A 10,171-nucleotide genomic window follows, 5' to 3' on the forward strand; every position below is an offset into this window, starting at 1 on the left:
CTTTGGTAGACCTTTAAACCTTAAAATGCTATATTTTTTCTACACCAATATAATTAAACTGTGTGGCTGATAAAAAATAAATAAAGTTGTGCATATTTAAAAGGGGAATGAAATTGAATCCTTATAACATGTACTTTCAGAATATATATAGATGTTTATAACAAATTCACCTTTGTAGGTACCAGGCCATACTAACTCTGTACCGAGTCATATACTATGTCTGCCATTGATATACACTTCTGAACTTCAAATTGTGTGGCTGTGAAAACAATAAGTTGTGCATATATAAAAGTGGGGTGAAATGAAATCATTATAACATGTACTTTCAGAATATAGATATTTATACCAAGTTCGCCTTTGTAGGTACCAGGCCATACTAACTCTGTACCGAGTCATATAATATAGGCCTGTCATTGGCACACTGTTGAACTTCAAATTGTGTGGCTGTGAAAACAATAAGTTGTGCATATGTAAAAGGGGGGTGAAATGGAATCCTTATAACATGTACTTTCAGAATATATATAGATATTTATACCAAGTTCGCCTTTGTAGGTACCAGGCCATACTAAGTGTGTACAGTGGTCAGTGGTGTGGACAGTGGTGTGTGTGATGCTGTGGACAGTGGTGTGAACAGTGGTGTGTGTGATCGTGTGGTCAGTGGTGTGTGTGCTGAGGTGGTCAGTGATGTGGTCAGTGGTGTGTGTGCTGGTGTGGACAGTGGTGTGTGTGCTGGTGTGGACAGTGGTGTGTGTGATGGTGTGGTCAGTGGTGTGTGTGATGGTGTGGACAGTGGTGTAGCCAGTGGTGTGTGTGTTGGAGTGGACAGTGGTGTGTGTGCTGAGGTGGTCAGTGGTGTGTGTGCTGGTCATAGGCGTGCATACATAGACACTAGGTGGTGCTAAAGCACTAGGAAGTTTGCCCTTTATCAACGAAAATGCCCTTTTGAAAGTTTTTTTTTTTTTTTTTTTTAATTATTAATATTATTAAGATTTTACTGAGGTCGGTTTTGAAATGATCTTTTGAAAACCTGAGCCATTAAAAACGACTGAAACAATGCCCCGAAATGAGCCACCTCCTTGCGCACACCCGACCAGCCTAGCTCTCTTCCTTTGTCGCGTGAACTTCGTGGCGATCCGCGCCCAGCGCAGCAGTTCAGTAAGCGTCTTCAGATAGCAGGCATGGTGGCTGACAGGCTGCTTCTCCGTGTCCCATCAGCCAGGTAACATACAGATCAAGCAAATTTTACAGTTTGCCCTCCCTAAGCCCAATGCAATAATTTTGTTGTGCAGTAAAATGTCTCATTCAGCCCCAAACAAGCATTTTTGCCGACTGTTCACCTGATAAACTAGTTAGATGAAGCTAGATAAAGTTTTACGCTGTAGCCCAAATCAATGACAGATAATGTGACGACCACATACAAATAATTTGGTAGATTTTGCAAATTTATGTGTTAAGAAAAGAACGTTTTCTGTTGTATATGTTTTGTTAGGCAACATGTATTGACACATTCATTTGTGACAGAAGAAGCGGGAAGTCCCCATTACCTGTGAAAAATGCCCATCTGCATTCATGTAATGACAACAGTCAGTAGCCCACTATAACTCCCTCTCGTACTGTTAGGTCTCTTTATTGTCTTACAGATCAAGTAAAATCATTACAGTTTGCCCTCTAAGCCCAACGTGTAATCATTTTGTTGTGCAGTAAAATGTCTCATACAGCATCAAACAACTAAGCATTTTTAGCCGACTGGTCACCTGATAAAGTTTTTACGCTGTAGCCCAAGTCAATGACAGATAGCGAGGGGCGACCACATAGGCTACAAATCATTTTGGTAGAGTTTGCAATTGCAAATCTATGTGTTAAGACGAACGTTTTCTGTTGTATAGGTTTTGTTAGGCAACATAAATGAACACATTTTGGTCTCTTTATTGTCTTAATTGTATATTGATTTAATAATTGCAGATCAAATCAAATCAAATTTCATTCAACGTGTGCGTGTAATTTTTATTTTTATAATTAAGTGTTCCACGTGCACAAAATGTCTGTGCACGCACTGGTGCTGGTGTGGTCAGTGGTGTGGACAGAGGTGTGTGTGCTGAGGTGGTCAGTGATGTGGTCAGTGGTGTGGACAGTGGTGTGTGTGTTGGGGTGGACAGTGGTGTGTGTGTTGGGGTGGTCAGTGATGTGGTCAGTGGTGTGGACAGTGGTGTGGCCAGTGGTGTGTGTGTTGGGGTGGACAGTGGTGTGGACAGAGGTGTGTGTGCTGGTGTGGTCAGTGATGTGGTCAGTGGTGTGTGTGCTAAGGTGGTCAGTGATGTGGTCAGTGGTGTGTGTGCTGGTGTGGTCAGTGGTGTGGACAGAGGTGGACAGAGGTGTGTGGGCTGAGGTGGTCAGTGGTGTGGTCAGTGGTGTGGACAGTGGTGTGTGTGATGGTGTGGACAGTGGTGTGTGTGCTGCTGTGGACAGTGGTGTGGACAGTGGTGTGTGTGATGGTGTGGTCAGTGGTGTGGTCAGTAGTGTGTGTGCTGAGGTGGTCAGTGGTGTGTGTGCTGGTGTGGACAATGGTCTGGACAGTGGTGTGTGTGTTGGGGTGGACAGTGGTGTGTGTGATGGTGTGGACAGTGGTGTGTGTGCTGCTGTGGACAGTGGTGTGGACAGTGGTGTGTGTGATGGTGTGGTCAGTGGTGTGGTCAGTAGTGTGTGTGCTGAGGTGGTCAGTGATGTGGTCAGTGGTGTGTGTGCTGGTGTGGACAATGGTCTGGACAGTGGTGTGTGTGTTGGGGTGGACAGTGGTGTGTGTGATGGTGTGGTCAGTGGTGTGTGTGCTGAGGTGGTCAGTGATGTGGTCAGTGGTGTGTGTGCTGGTGTGGACAATGGTGTGGACAGTGGTGCGTGTGCTGGTGTGGTCAGTGATGTGGTCAGTGGTGTGTGTGCTGAGGTGGTCAGTGATGTGGTCAGTGGTGTGTGTGCTGGTGTGGTCAGTGGTGTGGACAGAGGTGTGTGTGCTGAGGTGGTCAGTGATGTGGTCAGTGGTGTGGACAGATGTGTGTGTGATGGTGTGCTACATATGCACAACTTATTGTTTTCACAGCCACACAATTTGAAGTTCAACAGTGTGTCAATGGCAGACATAGTATATGACTCGGTACAGAGTTTGTATGGCCTGGTACCTACAAAGGCGAACTTGGTATAAACATCTATATATATTCTGAAAGTACATGTTATAAGGATTCCATTTCACCCCTCTTTTACATATGCACAACTTATTGTTTTCACAGCCACACAATTTGAAGTTCAACAGTGTGTGTCAATTACAGGCCTAGTATGTGACTCGGTACAGACTTAGTATGGCCTGGTACTACAAAGGCAAACTTAGTATATTCTGAAAGTATACATAATATAAAGAGTCCACCCCTTTAAAAAAAAAATATGCACAACTTTGTATCCATAGCCACACGATTTGTAGTTCAATAGTAGGCTATGTAATAATGACAGGCGTATATGACTTGATACAGAGTTAGTATGGCCTGATACCTACAAAGGCGAATTTGGTATAGATATCTTTATATATTCTGAAAGTACATGTTATAAGGATTCCATTTCACCCCCCTTTTACATATGCACAACTTATTGTTTTCACAGCCACACAATTTGAAGTTCAACAGTGTGTGTCAATAGAAGGCCTAGTGACTTGGTACAGACTTGGTATTGCCTGGTACTACAAAGGCGAACTTGGTATAAATATCTATGTGTATTCTGAAAGTATATGTTATAAGGAGTCCATTTTACCCCATTTTAAATATGCACAACTTATTGTTTCCATAGCCACACAATTTAAAGTTCAATATTGTGTATAGTATGACAGGCCTAGGGTAGGCTATATGAGTCCGTACAGAGTTAGTATGGCATATACCTATAAAGACGAATTTGGCATAAATATCTATTCTGAAAGTACAAGGCTCAGGGCTGTACGTTAACTTTTTTTGCAAGTAGCACTGGTGCTACAGGGGTTAAAAGTTTTGTAGCACCAGCCACAAATTCTGTAGCATCGATATAAAACCTCTAAAATATCTAAAAACAATCACAAATAGGGCAGTTCATCACAGTTCATCAATTGTGGTTGGGATCTAGGCCTACTGCAACTGGATTGATAAAAGCTCATGTAGTTGCAAACATCTCACCTGGCTACATTGTGTTTGAGATGAACAAAAGCTATCAGCATGATATGTTATTTGGTTGTTGTGTTTTTGTAAAAACAAAAAAACAATCCCTGACAGTTCCATGCAGTTAGACTTTTCAATGGGTATCAGGAAGACAGGTCATGCCATTGATTTTTTGTTATTTTTTCTTATTCATGCATTGGAAGTCAGTTCATTTATTTTTGAATAAGTAGAAGATATGCTGAAGATTTTATTCCACTAAGATTTAATTCACGTTTAGTTCATATTTCTAAGATTTTAGATTAGAGTAACCCTACATTCAACCTTATTGTCATTGCACGAGGGAAATACTGTAATTACATCTAACCAGTGGTGCAAATGAGTAGGCTAACTGACATGTCAAACAGTGCACCCATGAAATGCATCCCTTGACTGTTCAGTACACATAGGCTACAGTATGTAGCTTACTAAAGATAGCTGAAGGTCTGTGGCTAACGCAGTTAGTAATTAAAGTGTCGTGAAAGTTTTTTCGGAACCGATCTTGTATAGGTTATTAAGCACTACTAAGCGAGACCGTTGCGCATGAAGTGGGCTCATATTTGACAAATAGAAGCGAACGTCCCGGACTTTTTTCTTCTAAGTTTTAGATCTGAATGGTGTTGTTTGGATACAAAGTTGTTCGTTTAAAACTGAACTAAAAATGCAAAGCAACAAGGCGATTGCCACAAACTTCTACCTCTGCTTGCCTAATCTTATCACCTCAGCCCGTCCCTGTCGGAAGATACTTTCGCTTTAGGCTAAACATAGCTATCACTTGTTCCATTCGCGAGGATAATTTGCAAGGTGTTGTTTGATTTGGAGTTGGATTGTTTGGATACTAGGCCTACAAACAAGTAGACATACTTTTTAATCGCGTAGACTGCAACTCAGTTGAAATCAAAGTAGCCTACATCAATTCCCCGCTCACAGAAGTAGTCTATACGCACTTCAAACAAACAAACAAACGTTTCACCGGGAGCCTACACCGGGCACGTAACGAAGAGCTCCGTTCGCGACGCGCAAAAACAGAAGAGGGGTCTATTTTTTTTTTTAACGTAGCCTACGCGCCTCTATCACATCTGGTGTAGCCAGTTGCACTGATCACAGTAGAAGGTAATTGATGTAGCCTCCCTGTCAGTCTCACGCATGCATTGTATTGCCATAAGCAAAACATACTGTAGCACCAGTGCTACGTTGGTAAATCATCCATCGCACAAACTATTTTTTTGTAGCTGTACAGCCCTGCAAGGAGTCCATTTTAGCCTACCACCCTAAGTTTGAAATAAGTGTTATTTGATAATAGTGCTATTTTAGGTCTTGTTAATGAAAAAGGTAATCCTTCCATAATTATATTAATGCAAAGTATAATCGTATAAAAAACATTAACTTTAAATCAATGTATAGTACATTATTATCCCCTTTTTCTATGTTTGTTTTTGTTCCCCTCTCTTTTAATAGTAGCCTACATCAGGAGATGGAGACGTTTATCCAGAGAATGTCAGTAGACGGGCTCTGGTTTGTCTTGCCTTGCATTGAGAAAGGTGTTGCGTGAGATCACTTCCGTTCAATTTCAAGGATGTTAGCAAGACAATTCTACTACAATTACAACATTTGCACATGCATTTACATAGGCTAAGTTTCAGCAACATGTTTACATTTCGTGTAAACCTTTGAAAAATACTCTGAACACCGAATTTTAACCTACTTTATCTGATCGTTCGTCTGTACCTTTATTTTGACGCTTTTCGCCGCCATATTGCCCGCTATTGTCGCGTACTGTCGCCAAGGGGGCAGGCGAATTCCCGGAAGTAGAAGCGTCGATGTAGCGGTGGTTATCAACTCTCTGCTAACCCCATAGAACGCCCATTCATTTAGGATTTTTTGAACTCCCGTAACTTCATATAACATATAATATGTGCCGATATTTTAGCTTCTGTGTTATCTACAAAAAAAAAAAGCGAAACAAGACTCGACTACCTCGTACGTAACGTTAGGTTCCCGTAAGAAGAATGTTTAGCATGTCCAGTAGAAGGGAAGCTAACCGTATTGTTTAGATAAGAAGCGTAGTCCAGCCAGCACGGAAACTCGTGAACAAAGTTATGTAGCCTACAATAGCATTGTATGTTAAGGTAAAGCAAAGAGGCAAGTAAACCTAATGAAAAACAGTAGTTTTACCGTTAGGTAGTCTAACAATAATCATTTCAGAGGTTTTCGATGGATTGACCGTAGGTCAGAAAAGTGGAAAGAAGATTAGCTTCAAGGCTAGCTTCTATAACTTTTTTGTTTTGTTTTACCATGACTGACTGTTTTTGAAGATGATCATGTGTGGTAGTTTCAACATTAACACGACTCGATATCACTTGTGAGGATGATATTAATAATAATACATAAATAAATGTTTAACTTTGATGACTTTGAAGGCGAAGGAAGTGTGAGAAGAATTTCTGTGTATCTATCATATGAGTTACAAGATTCAGTTCGATGGCTAACGTCACGAAGTTAAGTGCGAGTCTGCGCAGTACTGGGGGGACCAACTGAAAAATGACTCAGTGCCCTCCCATGGAGAACGACGGAGTCTGTTCGTCCATTTCTTTTACTGTCTATGACTGTCGCTTACTGTCGCTAGCTCCACGGAACTCTTCTTATTGTTGTTGTTGTTCTTCTTCCTTTTAAATGGCGGTTGACAAACAAGCATTACCGCCACCTACCGAAATGGAGTGTGATGTCTGGATATTGTATAATAATGATAATAGTTAAAGAGAAGAAAAAAAAGGAAAGGAATTACTCTATATTCTTCTAATCAGACCAGTTTCCTCCAAGAAGTGATACAAAAACCTAAAACAAACTTCACCTGAATTTTTCTGAAGAATTGCTTTTATTCTTGGTTCACTTTCTATCTCCAGCTCCTGGATGAGTTGCTGTCTGTCCTGGTTAAACTTATTACAGTATTCTATAACATGCTCTACAGTCTCAGCAGCATCACATATGCTACACTTTCCATCAGCATGCTTTTTTAAAAGAAATGAAGTACTGCCCAAACCAGTATGCCCAAACCTCATCCTAGAGATAATGTTTCCTCATGAGTAGCCTACAGTAGATCTAGTAATTTGTCTTGCACCGCCCACAAAACTTTGAATACTGTACTTTCAGAATATAGATATTTATACCAAATTCGCCTTTGTAAGTACCAGGCCATACTAAGTCTGTACCGAGTCACATAGGCCTTTTATTGACACACACTGTTGAACTTCAAATTGTGTTGCTATGAAAACAATAAGTTGTGCATACTTAAAAGGGTGGTGAAATGGAATCCTCATAACATGTATTTTCAGAATATATATAGATATTTATACCAAATTCCCCTTTGTGAGTACCAGGCCATACTAACTCTGTACCGAGTCACATAAAAGCCGTATCATTGACACATAGTGTTCAACTTCAAATTGTGTGGCTGTGAAAACAATAAGTTATGCATAAAAGGCGGGGGGGATCATACATTTTGGCAATAAATTATACACCTTTGGAAAGCCTGTTTTGTTCCCTTTCAACATGCACTTGTGGGATGAGCAGCAGAGCTGAGTATGTGGGTTGCGCCCATGAAAATTTCCCAAATCTTCTCTGCCAATGCCAAACAGCTTATCCAGCCATTGACTCGTTTGGTGTTTGGATGATTGAAGTTTGAAGAAACAAGACATATTGGCAATTTAACAATTTATTAATTTCACAAACAGGAGCTCAGTAGCGTGTGGAAGAACCATACACAGCCACAACAGCCTGGCACCTCCTCCTCATGCTGGTCACCAGCCTAGTCACACACTGCTGTGGGATGGCATCCCATTCTTCAACCATCATTTGTCGCAAGTCAGCCATTGTGGTTGTGTTTGTCACTCTGGCACGAACAGCACGCCCAAGCTGATCCCACAAGTGTTCAATGGGGTTGAGGCCAGGACTGCTGGCAGGCCATTCCTCTCCACTCCCACATTCTGGAGGTAGTCTCTGATAAACCCTGTCCTGTGGGGGCGAGCATTGTCATCTTGGAGGATAGATTAGATAGATTGCCACTGGTTGCTGAATCTCATCTCTATATCTCTCTGCATTTAGATTGCCTTCAATGATGACAAGCCTCATTTTTCCAGTGAGGGAGATGCCACCCCATACCATCACACTGCTTCCACCAAAAGATGTTGCTCTATCGGTGCAGCAATCAGCATAGCGTTCTCCGCGTCTTCTCCACACTTGGACCGTACGATCCAACTGCCGTAGGCAGAATCTGGATTCATCACTGAGCATAACGTTCCTCCACATGTTCAGGTTTCAGTGCACGTATTGCCGAGACCAGCGCAAACGGGCCTGACGGTGAAATGCATGGATTCCAGTTTCTTCCAGTAGCAGCAACTGGAATCCATGCATTTCCACTGAATTATTTTTGGAATCTGATCCCTTATCATACCTGTTCATTCTTACTTTCGTTGCTTTCGACTTATCGTGACTAAATTCAAGATGGCTGCAAACGCTAAACCGTGAAGATACTGTCTGTATAAATCGTCTTGTAAGTAAACTACCAGTGCTTTTCAAAGTTCTCAATGTCTCGTTTTAAATGTCAGGGCCCTCGGAAGTCTACCAATGAAGTGTGGAGATACATTGAGCCTCGTAAACGGGTGTAAAACAGTGATTTATTTGCATGGCTAGCCCGATGCCAAAGCACCACTATTGAAAAAGGTGTTGGTAGCATCGGCTAACTAGCCAGATTTTTTTTGGAGTGCAGGGGACAAGCCGAGATGGGCTATGAGACATCACGTTCACACTTTCGGTATCATGTTTCAATACACTTTAGGTCAATATCACACCGGAATTCTCCTTTAAAGTGGAAATGAAGCAGTCAAATAAAACAGATGTCTATAGCACTAGTTAAATATTTAAATATACCATAAATACAAATAAAGTCAGAAATATGACCCGTTATTCAGAATAAAGCACAAACAAGTTGCATTAATTTCAGCTGTGCGCCGCCATCTTTGTTTTCAGAAAATGATGACATCACAAGAATGGTTGGTACAACATTCTATGCTGTTCTGTGGCTGTTATAGCCTCACAGTTAGATTACTGCCTCAACAAAATGGATATGGACGAATGGGATAGACCCACCAATGAGGACAGGCATCCAATTGCCTATGCTTTTGAGCCAGTAAGAGCAGTGGGAGTTTTAGTGCCTACCACAGAGCCTGACTATGGAGGAGAAATAGATGATCGAGAGAGAGGTGTATCTGAGAGCACAGAAAACAAGCGGTGGTGCTTATGTGGGGGTTGTGTGTCCCTATGTTCACTGACATGGCACACATGGAGAGTGTCTGCTGCCAGGAAATTAACCTGGGACATCTCATCCAAAATAACAGATATATCACGTCCAATCCTACATGCCAAATGCTGTCATTAGAGCGAGACGTTGGAGGTCGCAATGCAGTCGCTGAGGGACATCCGAGCCGAAACACTGGAACGCCCAATAAACTGCAGTTAACCAACTAACACACTCTTGATAGGTTGTGCGGACTACACTGATCACCTGAGACTACACTAATTTTTACACCCATACTCAGTTGTTCTGCAATGTATTATCATGGTAGAAGCTGCGATACAGTACTAGCATAGCATAACATAACAAGCACATACTGTAACTAGCATAGCATGAACCCTAAAATATATGGTTGCTACAAGCGGCACATCCGTGCATTTATTTACTTAAAGTGAACAGCTTGTTATTTTATGTCAGCTTACATAAACAAATAAAAACTCAGACGCCTAGCCTAGTCTCCATAAACAACGTAGACGTAGACCTACCCACAAAACCATGCCTGTCACAGTCACAGACCTACAGTAGGCTACACAAGTCAGACAGGCTAGTGTACCCACAACATGTTCTCACCAGGTTCGCAAGTCTCTGCAAATAGTTTCCACTACTTCTTGAGTGAAACAAA

Source organism: Alosa alosa, chromosome 3 (assembly GCF_017589495.1).
Source record: "Alosa alosa isolate M-15738 ecotype Scorff River chromosome 3, AALO_Geno_1.1, whole genome shotgun sequence".
Lineage (NCBI taxonomy): Eukaryota > Metazoa > Chordata > Actinopteri > Clupeiformes > Clupeidae > Alosa > Alosa alosa.